Below are 23,088 nucleotides of genomic sequence, written 5' to 3'. Positions count from 1 at the left end.
GAGACCTCATAGCAGCCTTCCAGTATCTGAAGGGGGCCTACAGGGATGCTGGAGAGGGACTATTCATTAGGGACTGTAGTGATAGGACAAGGGGTAACGGGTTGAAACTTAAACAGCAGAGGTTTAGATTCGATATAAGGAAGAAATTCTTTCCTGTTAGGGTGGTGAGGTACTGGAATGGGTTGCCCAGGGAGGTTGTGAATGCTCCATCCCTGGGAGTGTTGAAGGCCAGGTTGGATGGAGTCTTGGGTGATATGGTTTAGTGTGAGGTGTCCTTGCCCATGGCAGGGGGGTTGGAAGTAGATGATCTTAAGGTCCTTTCCAACCCTAACTATTCTATGATTCTATGATACATGTGGGTGCAAGGGGGATCACTCCTCCTAACTTGCACACTAAGGGATTAAGCAAGCAGATATTTATTACACACAACATACATATTCATTAGGTTCCTGAGAGTTTCGGGGAGGGGGGGGATATTACAATTAGTTTAGGTACTCATTATCATAAGTCTCTTCCCTTTTTGCGCTTGCGCACTGCCCTCCGATGGATGTGGGCAAGGGGCTTCAAGATGAAGTAAGCAGTCTTCCTCAGGGTGTACTTTTCACCTTTGGCACAGTTGGATGCCCCAGTAATCACAAATTAGCTGAAAGCAGACGTATCTGCATGTTTCTGATAGCTGGAAAAGATTTCAAACAGTGAGTGTGACCTTTGTCTACAAAATTTTATTGCTTCCCAAGCTAGCAGATGTTTGGGAGTCACTGTCTCCAAACTAACTGATAATTGGAAGGATGGTAAGAAATACTTCACTCATTAAAAGGATGAAAGGAAACAATTCACTCTTGTTAGTAAAACTACTAAATTCTGTTATCACACCACAGACTTAAAGCACAAACATTGTTCTCTATCTTAGACCTAAGTTAAGTGAAACGTATTTTAACCCTATGTTTTCCAGGCACTTGCTTTCCTTATATCACTATGATCAAGGACTTTTCAGTCTCATGCTCTGCCAGTGAGAAGGGGGACAAGAAGCCAGGAGGAAGCAGAGAGAGGACACCTGACACAAACTAGCCAAAGGTGTGGAGACAGTGTTCTCACAGGAGAATGGATATTTGGTACATGAACTCTGAATAACCCCAGAAGATACAGCAAGGCCCGAGGAAGCTCAAGCAAGCAAGATAAGAAGCTGGAATTCACTGAGGGATGAGAACTGTGGACTGTTGGCAAGCGTTCGAGGTCAAGTTCTCACATTTGTGCTTAACCAATTATATGTTAGTCGCTAGGGGTCTTCAAGACATGTATCCAAACATAATATGCCAAATTGCTGTAGTTGTGTGTAAGCAATAGTATATAAGGAGTTAATGCTTTGCAATAAATGGCTTTTATCTGATCATATTGGTCTCTGACTGAGTCCACTCTGCGGCAAATGGCACCAGAACAAGGACCCTCTATAAATTCACATTGAAACTGAAGAGGCTGAAATGAGGTGCCATGGGGAGGAAAGAAAAAGAAGAAATCAGCTGGAATCGATCTGGCTGGACCAAGATCGGGAGGCAGAAACCTCGGAGGTAGAGTCCTCGGATCAGAGCCTTGTGAGCCTGGAAGACACTGTGCAGTGCAAATAAGGTGAGCAGCCGGACAGTTGGAATGGAGCTTAAGGATGGGAAAACAGTTAAGTAAAGAAGAAGTAATACTTAAGCTCTTCCAACATATCCTCTCTGTGAGAGGGACAGACTATGGTGAAGCTATGCTAAAAAGATTGTTGCTCTGGAGTAAGGAGAAGGAGTTCATTGTAGGAGTCGGCAAATCCTTTAATCTTGAGACTTGGGAAAAAATTACTAAGGAAGAAACCTCTGATTTATGGATGTTTTCAGTCCTTCTTAAGCTGAAGGGAGCAACCTTTAAAGAGACAGACTTAAAGTTAACGTTGAAATGGTTAAAGACACGTTACCGAGAGACTGATGAGTCTACCGGATTTGAGAACACTTTGTGGAATGAAGCAGGAGTTAAACTGTGGGACGCAGCCACAAAAGGCAATGACACTGTGAAAAAGTTGTTAGTCATTTGGAGAACTGTTTTAGAGACGTTAAAGTAAAAAAATGAGATCATGGAGACCAGTGCTCCCCACCCCATCCCTGCCCTCCCCCCCAAACTTCTGCCAGTTGCCGCTGCAGCTGCGAAGACTGAGGATGGGGATGAAGATGATCCTTTCGACCTAAGTCCTATTGACCCCGAGAAGGAGCCTGTGCACGTTCATCAGTTTGCTGTTGCTGATCCTGAGATTCTGACGCCTGATAATTCCAATGCTGACCTAGATAGTCCTTTTGACCTGGAGCCTATTCACCCAGAAAAGAAGCCTGATTTATATCCCCCAGATCCTCATGATAAATGGGCAGCTGTAAAGGGAGAAGTGAGATGGGTGGGGGATGCAGATGAATTGCACGGTTTCCCTGTGGTGTATACGCTGGTTCAAAACCCGCAGTGGGAAAATCTCTTGTATGCTCTTATCAGGGGTATCGGGCAGAATGTGTCAGCCTGCGGAATTGGGACCCCATATACAACTCCTTTGATATAGTCTCTCTGTGATACTCATGTACTAGAAGTTGGTAAATATAAGTATGTCCATGTTTCTATCGACCCTTGGAGACCTTTACAGATATTGCTGGCAACTTCTTCTGACATAGGCTGGCCACCTGTGTCGGAATGAGTGTGCATTTTGGTCAGTATAAAAGCCCAAGCCTCATGCCATGTGGGGGAGGCAGAGCATCTCCAGGAACACCTGCTCAAGTTGAGCCTGCCAGCTTGCACTGTGATGATGCTTCTCGAAGCTGGTTTCCTGATAGTCTTCACAGGGTCCTTGTGCCACATTCTGTATGTGGGATCATGTAGTGGGAGTAATGATTGTCTGGATTTTGTGTTTCAAATATTGTAGTTGTGTGGAGTGTGCTTGTGGGATCCCAAGCGTGTGTGTGTGTTTGTGATGAGGGCAGACAGTGTTCTGTATATTTTTTGTTGTCAGGTTCATGTAAAAGTTTTTAACAGGTAGCAGTTTAATATTTTGGGCAAGAAAGGGTTAATGCAAAAGTGCGGTTGCCAGCAGGTATTTGTTACTCCTGCTGAGGAGGCAGGCATTTATAGCTGCTGCCAAGTAGGCCAGTGTTTGTAGCTGTGCAAAGCAGTGTGAGCGACTTTGGGAAAAAAAAAAATTATAAGAGTTCGGTACCCATGTTCAGAAGAAGCTGCCCTTCGATTTGGCTCCCAGTGCTCCATCAGTGGAATTGCCAGGATGGACACCGGAGCCGTGGAGTGGGAAAAAAAAAAGGTATTGGGGCAGTTTGTAACCTGGGGGTAAATCCAAGACTTGGAGGAAGAGAGATCAGTTGAAACAAGAACTGCTAACTGAAAAAGCAAGAGGGGTAGTGCAACCACAAGCTTTATCAGCCTTTATCAGCCATCACCCAAGCAGCATCAGGGTGGCAGAGGAAAAAAAAAAAAGTAAAATGGGTAATGACACAGCAAACTCTTTGACTGTTAACACTGTGTAGTTTATTTCTGCCATGCTTCACATTCCCTTTGCATCAGAATGCTTCTGCTTTAAGGAATCACTTTAACCTGTCTACTTCTCAAGAACTGATAATCTGGGAGAAGGGGTATATTTGTGTCCTCCTACCTACAGGTCCATGGCGGCTCCCTGCAAAGTTTGTCAAGCCTTGCCATGAGCTGGACAGTTGAGTGGAAGAACTTGATGACTCAGCTACAGGAGCTGACCATGAATATCCCAAACAAAATGAGACAGAGGAAGAGAAAACGAATTATTGCAAAACATCACTTGGGGGCAACTGAAAAGTAACAACCTGAATATGTGTGCTTGTAAACTACTATTATTAGAGGTTGGGATTTTGCATATAAAACCACCTGTATTTACTAGCCAGTTGCTAATAAGAAACTATACCTTGTATTAAATGGATTTGTCACCTGTAAAAGATGTTAAAGAATGCAAATTTGCAGCAGCTGCTAGAAAATGCTAAGGCAAAAGCTAGAAAGATTCTAATATGATGGTAGTGTTATAAATGGAACAAATTAAGAGGGTGGGAGAACTCCACTGCAAGAAATTTCATTGGTTAGTCCCTCACTGCCATCAGCATCTTCAACATGCTGATGCACTCTGTAATAGCTACTCTGCTAATGTAAATCTGTGTGTGCTTTGCCATAGGAGTGACTTATTACTGGGTGAAGCAGGTGAAACTGCACTGACAACACGGTGCAAGGACTGAGATTGACCAAACGCCTGCTACCACAGTCAAGGGCAAGACTGGGTTGGCCTCTGTGTTTTGCCACCAAGAAGAACCTTCAGCTCCACTGTTGGCTGCAACCCAGCAGGCGTGGAGCAGTGGGGACACATGCCATGCCAGACCTTGATGTGAGGGATGGCCTCCGCTGTTATCAGAGAGCCATCCAGGAGAAAAAGGGCAGGCCCAGCAGCCTGTGGTTGGCATATGCAGGAGATATGATCTAGTCGAAATCCTCTGCTCAAGTAGGGTCATCTAAAGTAAGTACTGAAAGTAGATTAAAAAAAAAAAGGGGGGGGGAATGCCAGGATTTTCTCCACGGACAGTTAGCAAAAGCACAGTTTGTACTAAATTCTTTAAATTTGTTTAGTTTTTATTCTTTTTCCGCAATACAGCGATTGTGACATCTGATGGACAATTCCTTGCCCAAACCACTGGTTCTATATAAAGATCTACATGATAACCAATGGAAAGGACAAGTGCTATTGCTGACATGGGGTCAAGGATACGGCTGTGTACACCTATTGACAGAACCATACTGGCTGCCAGAGAAACATATAAAGCTGCAGAACTCAACAACATAAAGAAACAGCAATGACAGAAATTTTTGTAATATCTGTTCTATTATGTGTGACCATGGGTAATGGACAAGTATACTGAGCACATCTGTTAAATCCCCATTATTCCAACCTGTTACATGGTGTGTAGGATTCACTGGTATGCAACATTTTATAAAGGTTCAAGTGACTTCAAATCAGACTAATCTTAATGAAATAATGCTGCCTAGAGTAGTGGGTTGTTATGTTACACAAGTCCAGCAGTGATAGAGCAGACATGCCAAATTGTCAAAAACTTTTAGTAAATCAAAAAAGGGGGAGATGTGGAGACAGTGTTCTCACAGGAGAATGGATATTTGGTACATGAGCTCTGAATAACTCCGAGGGATACAGCAAGGCCATGGGAGGCCCGAGGAAGCCTAAGCAAGCAAGATAAGAAGAAGCCGTAATTCACTGAGTGATGAGAACTGTGGACTGTTGGCAAGCGTTCGAGGTCAAGTTCTCACACCTGTGCTTAACCAATTCTATGTTAGTCACTAAGGGTCTTCAAGACAAGTATCCAATCATGATATGCCAAATTGCTGTAGGTGTGTGTAAGCAATAGTATATAAGGAGTTAATGCTTTGCAATAAATGGCTTTTTGTCTGATCACATTGATCTCTGACTGAGTCCATTCCGGGGCACAAAGGAGTATTCCATACTCCAGCACATCATGCCCAGTATAGAAACTGGGGGGAGTCACCTGGTAGGGATCCATGGCTGCTTGGTTTGGACTGGGTATTGGTTAGCAGGTGGTAAGACACTGTATTGTGCATCACTTGGGTTTCTTAGATTTTATTCCTCTCTCACACCCTTATTACTATATTTTACTATATGTCAGTTAATGAACTGTTCTTATCTCAACCCCCAGATTTGACCTTTTTCCAGTTCTCCTCCCCAGCCCACGTCAGGGGGGTGGTTGGGCAGGTAGTCAGTGAGCAGCTGCGTGGTACTTGGCTGCCACCTGGTGTTAAACCATAACAAGAACTGAGCATTAATGCCTATTTCTGCTTCTTACACGAAGCCTGTATAGGCATGTACAAGGCAGACACAACCTAAACACGCTTGTTCATTTCAAGTCATGCTAACCTCATTTTCTTCTAGTTTCTTATTTCCTTGGTATAACTTCAACAGCTACCTCAAGGACTACAAATGACTGACCCCTGCACTGCCAAGCATTATTCACTCAGGATCTCAGCCTGCCTGCATTTTGGCTCTGGAAGAGAACCCAGAACACTTACTCATCCAGGGAGGGAGGGAGGAACACAGTAACTCAGCTAATGGAAGAACTAAGTTTATCCCTCCTTTGTACCACTAGGAACCACTCCTACAGGAAGCAGAGTCCCAAAGTTCTTACAAAAACCGGTACTTTTGTGGGGTATTGTTTGCAATACAAATGACAAACTGAAGTCTCAGGAGAAAGCCAGTTTAAGGTACTGGACAAATATTTTTTTACAGGAGAACGCATTCTTAAGGTGGGAATTATCAAGAGAAGACAAAAGGATTCTCTTAAGTGCTGAGGAAAGGAAGGTCAGGCCAAGGGTGCTTTTTTTTTTAAACTTTCTTTTGTTTCTTTTTTAATATTTAACAAAAATCCACCTTAAGCCAAGTCCCCTTCCCAAAAAAGCACAGAACACCAGCCCTCTGAGTGTAATTTCTGAAGGTGATTCATGCTGGAAACATAGAGAAAATGAGAAGTGAATCTCTCTCCTGACTAGAGGTCCTAATCACATGGCCAGCTTTCCTGCCCATGTGCTGTAAAACCAAGATATCCTGGTTCTCCACTTGTATCACCTCAGACAGTCCATTTAGAGAAGAAATGAAGTGTTCCAATACAACGGTGACAGAAAGTCATAAAAACAAACTGGAAGAGAAGAATTCAGCAAGGGCACATTATCATCTGGGACTAAAGCTTTCAACAGCAAACCACCTGCCTTCTGGAAAACAGCCAGTTCACTTAGACATCATATTTTACGACACCTAAAGCAGATTAAAGTTTTGACATACAGCTACAATGCTTTTCAATGCAGTCCTGGACAACCATGTGACAGGGCACAAAGATGGGGGGGGGGAATGAAACTCAAGCAGCATCACATTTAAGTCCACTTGCACTTACGATTGTTGTGATAAACACATAAATGTATTGGCTTTCACAAATCATAGGTGTGGTTATGTGGATATAACTATACAAGTTTATAGTAACAAAAACACAAGATGAGCAAAATGGAGTCTCATAGTAGAAGAATCTGTAAAGGTAAAAAGAAGAAGGGGTGTTGCATGTTTGATAGAAGAAAAGCTAGTGCCTGTAAAATATAAAGTACTTTTTAGCTTAACTTAGGTTGTAGAAAGAGAACAATGTTTATGTTGTTAGCCTGTGGAATTTAGTGGCCCCACTAAAGGTGAGTTGTTTCACACTAGTCCTCTAAAGTATCTTTAGTTTTAAAGAACAATGTTTGTGTTGTAAGTCTGTGGTGAGATAACAAGATTTAGTGACCCCACTAAACATGAAGGAGTTATTTCACACCATCCTTCTACTTATCAGTTAGTTTAGAGACAGAGCCTCCCAAACATCTGCTAGCTTGGGATACTCCTTGTCTGCCCATCCTGCAATAAATTTTGCAGGAAGGTCACACTGTTTTAAATCTTTGCTAGTTATCAGAATAATTACAGATCTGGCTGGTTTTAGCGAGTTGTGTAATTACTGGGGTGTTCAACTGTGCCAAAGGTGAAAAGCACACTGTGAGGAAGACTGCTTACTTCATCTTGAAGACCCCTACTCACAAGAGGAAGACTGCTTACTTCATCCTCAGGACCCCTGCCCACAATTATTGAAGAGCAGTGCGCAGATGCCAAGAGGAGGAGACTTATGATAATAAGTTACTGGACTTAATTATAGTGTTCCCTGCCTATATGCAGGAATTATGAATATGTATGTGACTAATGGAATTGTGAAAATACATAAACCTGTAACAAATACTAATCATTTGCGCCTCTGACCACAGTCACGCGCCCAGCACTGTTTGCTTTTGCTTTATTGACTTTGTCCCTTAATAAAACCTTGTTATCTTGTTTAGAGGAGTGAATTCGTATTTCACAATTGTGTTCTAGCTAGTGACACCCAGCCATGGTGAAATACAGAAGTCCACGTCACAGCGGTAAACTGCACCTCTTGATAGTAGCGCATGGTAACGTTCCCAGGATCAAAACAAAACCAACACCTGCACAGCCCTTGCCACCGTCCAGGCTGGAAGGGATCTGGAGCCATTCCTGGCTACCCCTGTGCAGCTCCCGACACCCTCAACGAGCTCATTCAACAGAGGGCCCCGCTCCCCACCACTACAACACACCCGGCGGCGTTCCCCGCACCTCTCCGCACACCAAATCCAGTGCACTGCGCCGAGTCTGGAGCCACCGCAGAGCCAAGGCGAGGGGTCGCTCCAACCACAATGTACCCAGTCAAGAACCCGCCACCGAGATCCGGCCTCGCTGCTGCCGGTACCGCTCGGAGCGGGCGAGCCTCCCTGGCGCAGGCCTGGAACGCGGGGCCTGGGCCTAGTCCAACCTGCGCCGCCAGCCCCCACCGCGGCCTCCTCTCTCCCCCTTCCCCCCCCCACCGCCAGTGACTTCAGAAGCTGCCTCCTCAAACGGATCTGCCCGCCATACTCGCAGGACCCGACCTCGGCTCTCTCTGTCCCTGCACCCGAAGGGCCCCGCAGCCCAAGCACGGCCAGTTTACCCACCACGCCCGCAGAGCCCCAGCCCTGCTGCAGATCCCGCCACCGCCCACACGTACCGCGGCCGCCGGCCTGTCACAGTGAAAGGCGCAACCAGACCCAAGACACCACCATTGATCCCCTCTAAACACCCCACCCCAGCTCGCTCGCCGCTAAAGGCCACTCCGCCCCCTTCGCCAGTAAGAGCCAACCGAACAAACTTTTGCCTTAAGCGTCCCTTTCCCTCCGATGGCCAATCCCCGTTGCTCTCACGGAAGGAAGAACACAGCACAGCAGATGATAGGTGACGTCAGGGTGGTCCTGCGCTTCGATTAGGTGAAGCGCTCGTGCTGAGGGAGGAGCGGGTCACATGGGAGATGGGGGGGGGGGGGGGGGGGGGGAGTGTGAGTCGCTTCCATCTTTTTGCCCTGTGGCGCTGTGGCACAAAGGAGTGGTTAGGCCGCGCCGTGCTGGCCTTGCTGCGCTTCACTGGCTCTGAGGTGAGGTGGCTGTCGTCGGGTGGGTAGTATTCCCCCCTCGGATTGCAGGGGCGCGTGAGCACCGTGAGGCTGAGGTGGAGCGGGTAGGGCAAGGCAAGGCAAGGCACGGCACGGCACCGGCTGGTGCTGAAGGGAAGAGACCGCTCTGGGTAGGGCTGTGGCGGCGGGTCCGGTATGCTGGGGTCGGCCTCAGGTTAACGACGGGAGAGTGTGGTGCTTATCCCTATCCTACCGTTCGGCTTCCGCGTGTGCCGCCGCCACCGCTACTGGGTCAGGGTCCCGAGGGAGGGGGTGAGGGCTGGAGCCCGCCGGGTGTGGGGCTGAGGCTGGGCCTGAGTCGCTGTGCACCCTGGCTCTTGTGGCAGCGCGCTGCCTCGCCGGGATCTCCCGTACCCTGTAGGAACGCAGCCAGTGGAAAGAGATGGGTGGCTGTGGGATGAAACTGGGGTTTGGTGGAATCGGGCGCCCCGGAGCAGGGGCCGTTCGGTGTCACGGTGGGTGCTGAGAGCTCGTCCTGGTGCTTGTATGACTTGCCAAACATAGGCTTTGCTCCAGCGGTCCGGGGTGGGCTGGGGGCGAGGTGACCAGCTGCTCTGGGATCTCCTGGGAGCTTGGGAACACTCGGAAGAATCTTATTGAGCCCTGGGATATTTTTATATCGAGGGGAAAAGTCAAAATCCTACAACTGTTTACTGCTGTCAGTGTAAAAAATATTTCTGCAGAGCAAGTTTTTGCTCTTACAGAGAAGATATGAAGATGTGGCGTGAACTACCAAGTGCAGCTCTTTACCTAGAGGTTCTGGTTTGGGCACTGGATTGTGCAGCGGTAACACCAGGGTGCTGCTTTGCTCTTAGTTCACAGCTTACAAAGCAGGTATTTGCACTGCCTGCATTGTGCTGATATCAAGCATGCATTTCTCTTTTAAGCACTTTGATTCTGTTCTGCTCATCACTGTTTCTATCTTGCATATTTTCATCACTTTCTTTAATACTGCTGTTTCTTACCTTCTGTTGTGCAGCACTGATACACGGGTAACCAATGTACAGGGGGGTAATACAGAGAAATTGTACAAGGGAGTTAAAGGAATTCCTTTGCTTAAACAAAAGTATTGTCTGTCCTAAATACCTGCCATTGCCATCTTGCCAAGGCATTGATTACTGCTGGAGGGGGAGAAGCAGATGCTAGTTCTACTGACAAAAGCAGATGATTGGTCCTGCTGGTAAGCCTGGGAGAGGCAGACTGGGCGACCAAGCCATAAGGGTATGACAAAAGCACAGGTGTTTGGTCCTACTGAGAAGTGGGGGAGAAGCAGACTGGGCGCCGACCAGACCCTAAGGCCATGTCTGAAGGTTAAAAGGTGTAAAGTTTAAGAAGAGGAAGACTCATTTACTTCATCTTGAAGACCCCTGCCCACAGGAGGAAGACTCATTTACTTCATCCTGAGACCCCTGCCCATGACCAGAAGGGGCACTGCGCAGGTGCAAAGGACCTTCCAGCTCATTATAATATGAAGCGGGGATAGATAATAAACATGTATAGGTGGATTGAGCAACCTCATGTCTATGTATACCTTAAGAGAATAAATGTAAAGGGACAACAACCCTGAGGTGTGCATGCTTTGCAGGAGCTATCCCCATGCACCTCAGCACTGAATAAAAGCATACCTACTTTACAACTTTAACTAGTTGTGGTGTCTATCCATGCATCAGCAGTAGGTGCAGTGTCCCTTCTGGGTGAAGTCTTAATATAGTGGAGACATTACTGAGAATGACTGTAGTCATCCTGGGTTTCATTTTCCAAACTCTTGCACTGAAACTCTCTATCCACCTGAGCCCAGAGCTCATTCTGTGCTCAGCCTGCATTTGTCAGTGTTTCTCACACAGTAGGACTTTGCTCCGTGGGGAAACATGGACAAAAGAGCTGCTTTTTCTCTTCTAAATTTATTCAGCCTTGTAGATACTGCGCTGTTTTCTGAATGCTAGTATGTTTGGTGGCTTGTTTTTTCCTTTTAGGTCTGTGTCAGTGTTTTTCTTAAACATAAGATTTTTTTTTCCACTTAGCACTAGCTTTGCCTCATGTTTTTATTTTTTCTGTCCTTTGTCTCACAGTGAATGCATTTGTTTTGGTGTGGGTTTTTGGGTTTTGTTTTTTTTTTTTTTTTCTTTCATGCCGGTCTTCAGTTCAGTTCAGTTCTGCATTACAATGTTCTGTATGTAGATCAGTGCTATGAGGTTATTGTCATATGGAGATCTGCATCCATTTGTGTCTTGTGACTATTCCCCTGTTTACTTCTTAGGATTATTTTTTTTTTATTTCCCTGCTAAACTTTAGAAATCTGTTCACAGTGGATGTTCTCAGCACCTATGAGCCATCTGAAATACTCCCTCATGTCTTGTCTCCTCCTGGGCTCCAGTATTTGACTGGATTTCTGTAGGTCTGTGCAAGAAAACTACTTTAAGAGTCTCATACTTCTTTTTTGAGAATCCAGGATGCTGTTAAAAGTATTTTTCTTTTGCGTTTATCCAAATGTAAAGAATTAATCTTTTTTATCTAAATCTGGTCTGTTCTTCTGTAAGTGCTTTTGTGTGTGTATGTTATCTGCCCACTCAGTAAAAGAGGTCCTCTCTCTTGCTGGCACCTGTTCCTGTGTCTATTTGTTTAGGATGTTACTGTTATTCCTTCATGTCCTAATCTCTGCTATTTGTTCTCCTAGATCTGGATGAATACATTGTGTATTTCTCCTGATGATGCGCGGATGGACTCCACAACTAGTTAAAGTTGTAAAGTAGGTACGCTTTTATTCAGCGCTGAGGTGTATGGGGATAGCTCCTCCAAAGCATGCACACCTCAGGGTTGTTCTCCCTTTACATTTATTCTCTTAAGGTATACATAGACATGAGGTTGCTCAGTATGCCTATACATATTTATTATCTGTCCCCGCTTCATATTATAATGAGCCGGAAGGTCCTTTGCACCTGCGCAGTGCCCCTTCTGGTCATGGGCAGGGGTCTCAAGATGAAGTAAATGAGTCTTCCTCTTCTTAACCTTTACACTTTCTATCTTCAGACATGGCCTTAGGGTTTGGTCGGGGCCCTGTCTGCTTCTCCCCTGCTTATCAGTAGAACCAAACATCTGCTTTTGTCCCTTACCAGTAGAGCTGAGCATCTAGCTAAGCATCTGCTTCTCCCCCTCCAGCAGTAATCAATGTCTTGGCATGTTAGGTTCTTAGGACAGACAATACTTTTGTTTAAACAATGGAATTCCTTTAACCCCCTTATACAATTTCTCTGTATTACCCCCCTGTATATTGGTTACCCCTGTATCACTGATGTCTGGTTTTGTTTTGTGGTTTGGTTATGTTTTCCCAGATGCATGAAGCTCAGTTGTATTTATGTGGTCATTTCTTGTTGTCTCTCCCCTTTTCATCCAAATACTCGGGGTTCTAGCAAAGTGAACGCTTTCAACATGTGCTGTCCATCACCTGCCTAGGAAGCTCCTTCAGGATCTTTTAATGCATTACCTTGCATTCTGCACACTTGCCAATGCTGTTGCTAATTGTTTGTTAGCTTAATTTTGGTTATCTGCTTGCTCTTACATTGCTTATATTCTAATTCAGCTAGTCCCCATGCCTCCCTCAGCTGTGGTGCTGGTGTATGATTCTGCATAGCTGGGGTGATTTGTTTCCTTGAAGTCTGTCCTTTTTATGTTGAGGACACCGTAAGTGTACACAATACTCCAAGTGAGGTCTCACCAGAGTAGAGGGGCAGGATCACCTCCTTCGACCTGCTGGCCATGCTTCTTTTGCTGCAGCCCAGGGTATGATTGGCTTTCTGGGCTGTAAGTGCACACTGCAGCCAGCTCATGTTAAGTTTCTCATCGACCAACACCCCCAAGTCCTTTTCTGCAGAACTGCACTGAATCTCTTCTCCACCCAACCTGTAGCTGTGCCTGGGATTGCTCTGACCCAGGTGTAGGACCTTGCACTTGTCATGGTTAAACTTCGTAAGGTTAAGATCAGCCCACCTCACAAGCGTGTCAAGGTCCCTCTGGATTGCATTCCTTCCCTCCAGCATCTCAACCGAACCACACAGCTTGGTGTCATCAGCAAACTTGCTGAGGGCACACGCAGTCTCACTGTCTATGTCACCAACAAAGATGTTGAACGAGACTGATCCCTGAGGGACACCACTCGTTACTGATTTCCAGCTGGAAATTGAACCATTGACCACAACTGTTTGCGTGCAGCCAGTCGACCAGTTCTTTAGACAACAAGTGGTCCATCTATCAATTTGATGTCTCTCTAATTTAGAGACAAGATGAATAGGTTGAAATAGATTACTTGGAACATTTTGGTTCCCCAGTAAGATATCTCTCATGTTGTGCCTATCAGGTGATATCTAAGTCCATTTCCCTCACGTTTTTTGCTTGTTTGTTAAAAATAAGGATTAAAAGGGGGATATTTAGTGTTGTAAGCAATAAGTTAGCATTATCAGTAGTGATAGAAAGGGGGCAATTTGTCATGATATACTACCTGGCATTCTCTACTTTAGGCTTCTATGTTCAAATTTCCTTTCATATCAGTATTTCCCTTAGCTGCGAACATATTGTGTTTCAGAATTTCTCCCCTTGGTCTCCAAGTCACTTCAACATGTGTTGGTATTTTCACAGAGTAGAGCAGAGCTCGTCATATGCACTGCTTGATTTCCCTCTTGACACAGGAGCATTAAGGTAATAAATTAAAGGCAAGCTAATGTGATGAAGTTCTTGTCGTGTTCTGCTCCATTGTCAGCATGTGTTCAACATTTTAAACTGTTTGTGTTTGTGGTGGTAATGTTTTTAGTTCTCCTGAGCTAATGATTGCTCAGTATGATGCATGGATAGACTCCACAACTAGTTCAAGCTGTAAAGTAGATATGCTTTTATTCAGCACTGAGGTGCATGGGGATAGCTCCTCCAAAGCATGCGTACCTCAGGGTTGTTCTGCCTTTACATTTATTCTCTTAAGGTATACATATGCATTAGGTTACTCGATACGCCTATACATATTTATTATCTATCCTCGCTTTGTATTGTAATGAGCTAGAAGGTCCTTTGCACCTGCATAGTGCCCCTTCTGGTCCTGGGCAGGGGTCTCAAGATGAAGTAAATGAGTCTTCCTCTTGTGGGTAGGGATCGGAGCAATCCCAGGCACAGCTACAGGTTGGGCAAAAAGGAAATTCATGGTAGTCCTGCAGAGAAGGACTTGGGGGTGTTAGTCAATGAGAAAATGAACATGAGCCAGCAGTGTGCACTCACAGCCCAGAAAACCAACCGTATCCTGGGCTGCATCAAAAGAAGCGTGACCTTGTTATAAAAATTTTGTCTTAGCCATGACCTAATCCAATTAACTTTATTTACAATTGATTAATATCGAGAGGCAATGAGCAAGCAGCGCTGGGTGTGCCTGGGAGTCTCCGCTCCACCAAGGACGCACACCGGGATCTTTGGGGTATAGTCTCTTATACTTCTCAGTCTTGGGTTTTAGCCAATCCTGTTGTCTTCTTTACCCAAATGTCAACGTGGCCCCTTCCTTTGTTCTTTTCTTGTTTGCTGGGGTCTTTCTCTGGTGAAGATGTTGCTGAACTTTCTTAGTAATGTATTAACAGAAAAATGCTTACAAGTTTAATTGTAGTCTTAACATTTTATTCTATACCTTATATGTTTATTTGCCTAGTACCCAAGTTTGCAACATCCTGTAACAAAATGTATCTCTTGGTTACCTAACCTCCTTAGGCCAGTCAAACTGTTAAACAGAGTCCCCCTTTGAAAAACAAAGCGATTGATTAGGTTATCCCCTTTGTTTCTCCTTATTGACATGAGCACCTATGGTAATCAGGGTCACAAAGGAGGGCTGGTTTCACACGAAGTGCAATGGCGACAAGGATGTCTAAATTCCTGACAGGAATCATTCCTGTATATTTCACAACCAGCAGGTCAAAGGAGGTGATCCTGCCCCTCTACTCTGCTCTCGTGAGACCCCACTTGGGGTATTGTGTGCAGTTCTGGTGTCCTCAACATAAAAAGGACATGGAACTTTTGGAACAAGTCCAGAGGAGGGCCACGAGGATGATCGGGGGACTGGAGCACCTCCCATATGAAGACAGGCTGAGAAAGTTGGGGCTGTTCAGCCTGGAGAAGAGAAGGCTGCGTGGAGACCTCATAGCAGCCTTCCAGTATCTGAAGGGGGCCTACAGGGGTGCTGGAGAGGGACTCTTCATTAGGGACTGTAGTGATAGGACAAGGGGTAACGGGTTGAAACTTAAACAGCAGAGGTTTAATTGGATATAAGGAAGAAATTCTTTATTGTAAGGGTGGTGAGGTACTGGAATGGGTTGCCCAGGGAGGTAGTGAATGCTCCATCCCTGGCAATGTTCAAGACCAGGTTGGATGAAGCCTTGAGTGATATGGTTTAGTGTGAGGTGTCCTTGCCCATGGCAGGGGGGTTGGAACTAGATGATCTTAAGGTCCTTTCCAACCGTAACTATTCTATGAAGTAAACAGTCTTCCTCTTTTTAAACTTTTCACCTTTTAATCTTCACACATGGCCTTAGGGTTTGGTCTGTGCCTAGTCTGCTTCTCCCTGGCTTCTTAGTAGAACCAAACATCTGCTTTTGTCCCTTACCAGTAGAGCTAAGCATCTGCTTTTGTCCCTTATCAGTAGAACTAAGCAGCTGCTTCTCCCCCTCATTAGTAGTCAATGCCTTGGCATGTTAGGTACTTAAGACAGACAATACTTTTGTTTAAGTAAAGGAATTCTTTTAACCCCCTTGTACAATTTCTCTGTATTATCCCCCTGTACACTGGTTACCCCTGTATCAAGTAGACTTTGAATTTATTCATTGCTTTAATGTAGTGCAGGCAGAGGTGCTGTTTTGGGATTCCTGTCTTTTGAGTATCTCATTAGAATTGCGTCATGTTGCTGTGCTTTGCATTTCCTTGTGTCCTACCAATCCCCAGTTTGTATGTGGTAGCAGTGAAGCTGTGGTGCCACAGCAGTGCCTTTGCCAGTGTAATCTTTATTGCCTTTTCTATTATTCATTATGGTATTGAGGTCTAAAAAAAGTCATATGTTCATGTGTGACTCATTGTATGACTGACTAATGCATCATTATCTCTCTTCAGCCCTGCTTGATCTACCACTACTGTGGCCAAACTTGTGCTTTAGAAGTACAGCTCTGCCATGGGAACTTTGTGTATTTGATAGGGTTTTTTTTTTTGTTCTGGAGAAGAGAAGGCTCTGGGAAGTCCTTTGGAACAGCTTCCAGTGCCTAAAGGGGCTACAAGAAACCTGGAGAGAGGGGCTTTGGACAAGGGCCTGTAAGGACAGGATAAGGGGGACTGGTTTTAACCTGCCAGAAGAGACCGAGATGAGATTTTAGGCATAAGTTCTTCCCTGTGAGGGTGGTGAGGCCCTGGCACAGGTTGCCCGGAGAAGCTGTGGCTGCCCCATCCCTGGCAGTGTTCAAGGCCAGATTGGATGGAGCTTGGAGCAACCTGCTTTAGTGCAAGGTGTCCCTGCCCATGGCAGGGGTTTGGAATTGGGTGAGCTTTAAGGTCCCTTTGAATCCAAAGTATTCTGGGAGCCTTTGATGATACCTGACAGTTCAAAGTTTGGGATGCCTCATTGTTAATGTAACACTTGTTCAGTGGGTCACCATGGTCAGCAACAAGAAATCCATCCTTTACCTGATGCATGCATCTTCTCCTAAGGGGAAAGATGTAAGACACTTGCAACTGTAGTTATTTTTCTCCCTTTCTAACGCCGTTTTTGCCATAGGAAACACTTTGCTCTTGCTGTAAGTTTCTGAGGATCTTGATGTTTTGATAGACATGAGGAGAAGGACAAGAGCTGAGGAAATTCTGAAATGTTGGTGTAGCTTTTGGGATTGCTTCCTTCAGTGCATGTGCACAAACTGATATTAGTATCGCTTGAAACAGAGGTTAGAGGACAGCCAATGAACCATGTGCTGGAAGACTGGGCAATTTGTGTGTATTTTGCATGTTCTAGACAGTAGGGTGTGCTAGGAAGTGATAATGGAAAAGGAAAACCCAGCAGGTATACTGATGCTCATTTTTATTTAGAAGCAAAGCTGTCTGGTGACATGTCGAAAGCTTAGAATTCTTCAATGCTTTTAAAAACATTCACCTAATGATGAGTGAAGAATGATGTGTGTGTTTGCACCGAAACTCTGGTCAGTGTATCAGTCCTTGATGTAATTATAGCTTTTTGAAACCTGCTTAAATTGTGTTGTGCTTTCTGCCTTTTTTGGTGTGTGGTGATGATAAGCTAAATGGGTACATTCTCTTGTTTAAGCCATTGCTTAGACTGTGATGAAACATATACACATTTGTCTTCATCCCCCTTCCTAACCCTCTAACCTACTCCACATCAAGATCTCCTTCAGTGTGCTTTCCTGGTAGACTTGTAGCAGGACAGAGAGAAAAGGTCCTTGAGAAAGAACCTGAAGAGACAAATAGGGAGAAACAAAGCTGGGGTCTTGTGAGGGATTGTTTGTGGTTGCTGGGTTTTTTTGGGTCTTTTTTTGTCCATTTGTTTATTGTGGGTTTGGTGTTTGTTTTGGGTTGTTTTATTTGGTTTGTTTGTTTGTGGGTTTTGTGTGGTTTTGTTTTGTTTGAGTTTTGGGTGCTTTTTTTTTTGGGGGGGGTTGTTTTGTTTTTATTCCTTTTGAATAGGTGACATAAGGGGTTCCAGTGACCTGCCCAGAGTCAGCTCAGGATGCCCCAGACAGATCAGGGATCATGCTTTCTGTGAGTGCCTCTGAGGCAGGTTTGCAAACCTAGTGACTTACATGTTATATCTGACTCAGATGACAGTCTCTTGAGTGGCTGTCACCATAGCCACTTACAGGAGGAAAGAGAATCAGAAGGATGTCTTCTGCTCTGCTGAAGTCCTGAACTTAAGCTAGCAAAGAGCTGCCAGCTTTCTGTGGCCAGCAATGAAGGTCACAATTCTGGCTTTCAGTTATAGCTACCAACAGATTGGGCCATCCTCCAGTGCTGCTTCAATTAATCAAGAAGGGGAGCTTTATTCAGCCTGTTTCTTGCTGCACTTGTTAGGTTTTTTTTATGTTAGGGAGAACCAGTGTCAGAAAGTGACAAATTTGGTGAGGCTGATAATTGGAGGATCTAGACATTGTCTGTTCTGTGCTCTGCTCTCTGAGGTGACAAAACAGCCGAAAATGCAAGCTTCCAACTAAGACATCACTGAATTTTTCAGCAACATTATCAGATTCTTTCACACATTCAAAACTGTTCTCAGTGTTTAATGCACTTGTAGTAGCTTAGTTATGCTGTCCTCTGGGGCTCCTCTCTGTGGTCTACAGCAGGAAACTATTCTGCCTTCTGCAGAGTAGTTATGTAGCTGACTTCCTTTTGAAAACAAGCCCACCTCTGACTTAGAAGAAACAAAAGCACTAAGATTAGTTTACAGACAAGAAATGGCACAGCTCTGGGCTGTCACTGTACTGGTTCAGTTATGTGAAGCTGGTGGTTGGCTGACAAGGATCTGCCCTTGCTTCTAGCACACCCTGCTTGTAACATCTTTTTGTAGCCCACAGAATGATCTTGGGTATGCGTATATATATATATATATATATATATATATATATGGTATGGATGTGGCCTTGTGTGTCAGCCCAAGATCTAGTTTCCACAGCAGGACTACCCAATGTGATTGTTTGAGCTGTTCAGTCTCTTGATTTGTCCCTCCAAAATGCTTTTGGGGTTTATGTTTTATTAATGTGTGAGGTGCTTTATTTATTACTGCAGTTTACTATAAGGAGTTGATCTCCCCATAATTTGAGGATTTTCATTGATTTCTGGGTAAGTAATATAGGTAAAGCCTTATCCTTTCTGAAACAGACTATTATTTAAATTTACTAGAAAAAGTTTAAAAACCAATGTGTTGTTTGTGGTGTTTCTTTGCAATTCTATAACTCTCTGGTACCCAGAGTCCACACATTCCTTAAAGCACTGTCCTGAAGTTTCTTTGATGCGCAGATAGACTCCACAACTCGTTAAAGTCATAAAGTAGGTATGCTTTTATTCAGCGCTGAGGTGCATGGGGATAGCTCCTTGCAAAGCATGCACACCTCAGGGTTGTTCTCCCTTTATATTTATTCTCTTAAGGTATACATAGACATGAGGTTGCTCAATCCGCCTATACATATTTATTATCTATCCCTGCTTCGTATTATAATGAGCTGGAAGGTCCTTTGCACCTGCGCAGTGCCCCTTCTGGTCATGGGCAGGGGTCTCAGGATGAAGTAAATGAGTCTTCCTCTTCTTAACCTTTACACCTTTTTATCTTCAGACATGGCCTTAGGGTTTGGTCCACGCCCAGTCTGCTTCTCCCCTGCTTAACAGTAGAACCAAACATCTGCTTTTGTCCCTTACCGGTAGAGCTAAGCATCTAGCTAAGCATCTAGCTAAGCATCTGCTGCTCCCCCTCAGCGGTAGTCAATGCCTTGGCATGTTAGGTACTTAGGACAGACAATACTTTTGTTTAAGCAAAGGAATTCCTTTAACCCCCTTGTACAATTTCTCTGTATTACCCCCCTGTACATTGGTTACCCCTGTATCAGTATAATGTCCTTTACTTGGATTAGGATTAACTATTCCAAATCTTAACCTTTCCTTCAGATGTAGATTGCTAGTACTCCCCCACAAATTTATCCATGAGATAAGTGTTGGAAATTGGAATGCCAATTAATGGAAGGCCCCGATCTTCTCTTGATTAAGGCAACTGTGCATGATACGCGGATAGACTCCACAACTAGTTAAAGTTGTAAAGTAGGTATGCTTTTATTCAGCGCTGAGGTGCATGGGGATAGCTCCTGCAAAGCATGCACACCTCAGGGTTGTTGTCCCTTTACATTTATTCTCTTAAGGTATACATAGACATGAGGTTGCTCAATCCGCCTATACATATGTATTATCTACCCCCGCTTCGTATTATAATGAGCCAGAAGGTCCTTTGCACTTGCGCAGTGCCCCTTCTGGTCATGGGCAGGGGTCTCAGGATGAAGTAAATGAGTCTTCCTCCTGTGGGCAGGGGTCTTCAAGATGAAGTAAATGAGTCTTCCTCTTCTTAACCTTTACACCTTTTAATCTTCAGACATGGACTTAGGGTTAGTTGGCGCCCAGTCTGCTTCTCCTGCCGCTTATCAGTAGGAACAAACATCTGTGTTTTTGTCATGGTCTTAAGGCTTGGTCACCCAGTCTGCCTCTCCTGCCGCCTATCAGCAGGACCTTTCATCTGCTTTTGTCAGTAGAATTAGCATCTGTTTCTTCCCCTCCAGCAGTAATCACTGCCTTGGCAAGATGGCAATGGCAGGTACTTAAGACAGACAACACTTTTGTTTAAGCAAAGGAATTCCTTTAACTCCCTTGTACAATTTTTCTGTATTACCCCCCTGTACATTGGTTACCCGTGTATCAGTCCCCCCTTTTTCTATAAAGTGAGTAAATTCTTTTACTCTATTATTTATGACAGACCTATCTATGTTAAAATTATACCTGGAGAAGGCCTTGGTTAAGTATATCTCTGAACCATTCAGTAACTCCTCATCCAATCCACTTCCAACAATTTTAAGCTTTTGCATATTCCCCTGCAGTTTTCCCAGCTTAGCATGGATTGATTCAGAATGGTCAGATTACGTTCATGCAGCACATACCTTTGAAATCCTCAAAACCTTTTCTACAAGACACCCACTGTATCGTGCAGGACTCAAACCACCAGATGCCTGCTGCCTAAAAACCAAAACTTTTTCTACAAGACACCCACGGTGTCTTGCAGGACCCTAACCACAAGATGCCCACTGCCTCCTGTGATTGTAAACCATAGGACGCCCGCTGCCTCTTGTTTTACACCTAAAACCTTTTTGTACAAGACATCCACTGTGTCTTGCAGGACCCTAACCACAAGATGCCCACTGCCTCCTGTGATTGTAAACCATAGGACGCCCGCTGCCTCTCGTGCGTAAAACCTTTTGTACAAGACATCCACTGTGTCTTGCGGACCCAAACCACAAGATGCTCACTGTCCCCTGTGACTGTAAACCACAGGATGCCTGTTGCCTCTTGTGGGTGTACACCAAACGGACACTAGCAGCCGGGTATACACCTAATTAGGCCAAGCTTCATGTAGTATGTGCAGCACTTGTACTGCCCTTCTGTTATTACCGTTCGATGTGATTTTCCAGGGAGCTTTTGGAGCCTTTTTGAATCCAGACGCTTTGTTCTCTAATTTTGATAGTAGTGAAAGTTGTGAGTAATACTTGGAACGGCCCCTTCTACCTTGGTTCGAGATCTTCTTCCTCTGTGGTCTGAAAGATTTTATGTATACATAATCTCCAGGTTGTATATTATGTACTGGACTCTCCAGTCCTCTGCTTCGAGTTCCAGTCACATGGTTTTCTTCTCCCACTTGGAGAGGCACTCCCTGTTGGACCCCATATGGTCTTCCATATAAAATTTTACATGGTCTAGCCTTTTCTTTCAACTGAGGTTTAGTTCAAAGCCTTAATAGAGCCAATGGTAAGGCTTGGTACCAATATTAATTTATTTCCTGACATATTTTACCAGTCTGATGTTTTGATCAGATGAACCATCTTTTCTACTTGCCCACTGACCTGGGGCCTGTATGGTACATGTAGTTGCCAATCAGCTTCTAATTTTTGCTAGTTTCTTGTAACTATTTTGCTCTAAAGTGCGAGCCTCGGTCGGAAGAAATTGCCTCTGGTACTCCAAAACAAGGTATATCATACAACGATGTTCCAATTACTTGTCTTACATTATTTATTCTACAAGGGAATGCTTCTGACCACCCTGAAAAAGTATCGGTTAACACCAACAAATATTGGTAACCTGTTCTCGGTAACTCAGGAAAATTTATTTGCCCTCCTGAAGTATCTTCCAGAATTGATTACAGGGAATTAAAATTCGCCCATCATGTATCTGAACCCAACCCCCTTTTTTCCTGTCCTTTGAGATCTTCAATCAATTTTCTATCCTCCTTTGAATATCTAGGTTTAGATTTCTCAATTGTTAGTTTGCCATCAGGGATTCAGCTTCTTGTTTGGCTTCAATATTGGCCAAATTATTTCCAGTTTCCTGATCAGAGTCACCAGCTTAAATTTAAAAACCAAAAAAAAAAACCATGAAGGAGATAACCAGTGGGCTTCTTTCTGTTCCAGAACTGCTAATACAACATGAGACACTAGTACAGTAATCTTTTGTCCCAAGGTAAATTTGCAAGCCTCTTCAATGTTCATGACAACTGTAGCCACAGCTCTTGGGCATCTGGGCTATCCTTTGCTTGCTTCATCCAGCTGTTTTGAAGAATGCACCACTGTCTTCTTATAGGGTCCTAGTTTCTGAGCAAGGACCAAAGCTATTCCCTCTTCCGGAAGTCACAGAGCTGCAGTTCTCATTAGCTCTGTTTTAAAGCCCTCCTCTACAGAATCAGTCTATTCCAAAGAGAGAGGTTTCTTTTAACAGTTCATATAGTGGTCTTACCAGAACACCATAATCATGTATCCATGTCTGCATCATCCAGTCATTCCCAGGTACGTACTCCTTGATGGCTGATGGTCGTGGTGTTTGATAAATGGCTTCTTTTCTAGCAGTTCCAACTTCTATGTTCTCCTGTTGTTTCATATCCTAGGTAGGAAACTCAGGTTTGAATTAGTTTGGCCTTTTGTCTGGATACCTGATAATCATTCAGTCCCAGAAAATTCAACAATCCCACCATTAACGAGACATATTCTTCCTTTGTTCCTGTAGCAATTAATAGGTCACATATTGTAAGAGGGTCCCTCTGAGTGGTGGATTCCATGTTTCTAGTTCCAGTGTTAACTGATTTCAAAACTCGTCGGACTGGTTTTAAACCCTTCAGGTAATACTGTCCAAATTAGTTTGAGTTTTCCTTACT

The 23,088-nt window shown here is 44.4% G+C and overlaps 2 protein-coding genes across 11 annotated transcripts in view; one reads left to right on the top strand and one right to left on the bottom strand.

The window, feature by feature from the left end:
• Positions 1-8,942, bottom strand: part of LOC117438241 (PSME3-interacting protein-like) — a 45,864-nt gene extending 36,922 nt beyond the window's left edge. For 3 of the 6 annotated variants that reach the window (XM_034073759.1, XM_034073753.1, XM_034073758.1), the window contains exon 1: positions 8,817-8,942. The gene's annotated coding sequence lies outside the window, so the exon portion shown is untranslated. Of the gene's footprint in view, positions 1-8,675; positions 8,750-8,816 lie in introns of those variants that run through there. The other 3 variants (XM_034073754.1, XM_034073755.1, XM_034073757.1) reach the window with 2 other exon arrangements.
• The window catches only part of LOC117438240 (RING finger and SPRY domain-containing protein 1), a 62,920-nt gene continuing 48,681 nt past the window's right edge, over positions 8,850-23,088 (top strand). For 2 of the 5 annotated variants that reach the window (XM_034073752.1, XM_034073746.1), the window contains exons 1-2: positions 9,049-9,095; positions 11,809-11,880. The gene's annotated coding sequence lies outside the window, so the exon portion shown is untranslated. Of the gene's footprint in view, positions 8,932-9,048; positions 9,096-11,808; positions 11,885-23,088 lie in introns of those variants that run through there. The other 3 variants (XM_034073748.1, XM_034073747.1, XM_034073750.1) reach the window with 3 other exon arrangements.

This window comes from Melopsittacus undulatus, assembly GCF_012275295.1.
Source record: "Melopsittacus undulatus isolate bMelUnd1 chromosome W unlocalized genomic scaffold, bMelUnd1.mat.Z SUPER_W_unloc_3, whole genome shotgun sequence".
In the NCBI taxonomy this organism is placed as follows: Eukaryota; Metazoa; Chordata; class Aves; order Psittaciformes; family Psittaculidae; genus Melopsittacus; species Melopsittacus undulatus.
Note: the sequence above shows the minus strand (reverse complement) of the source record. Positions and strands in the feature narration are given on the sequence as shown.